Genomic DNA, 329 nt, shown 5'->3' with positions numbered 1-329 from the left:
TTTTTTTTTTTTATTAAAGAGGGTTCATTTAGTTTCAGCCAATTGACATCTTGTAAGATGTATTTTTGAAATGGTTCTTGTGTGTTTACCCCAGTGTTCTGCTCACTCTTGATGGAATTGCATGTTCTGTCATACATGAGTCCCTTGCCTATTTGGAAAAGTGCAGTCACATTTTATTTACTCCTAAGATTTAGCAAGGCCCTTCGACAGGTAACCAACACATGCCTTTCTGAGACTGTTAGCAGAGGGTGGCTGCGAGGAGAAAGATGTGCTGGGTTGGGGCTGATTCCCTGCTCAGTTCTCTGCCATGTGGTTTTGTAGTTACAAGT

The sequence above is a fragment of the Bison bison genome, unplaced genomic scaffold (genome assembly GCF_000754665.1).
Source record: "Bison bison bison isolate TAMUID 2011002044 unplaced genomic scaffold, Bison_UMD1.0 scf7180017864289, whole genome shotgun sequence".
Lineage (NCBI taxonomy): Eukaryota > Metazoa > Chordata > Mammalia > Artiodactyla > Bovidae > Bison > Bison bison.
Note: the sequence above shows the minus strand (reverse complement) of the source record.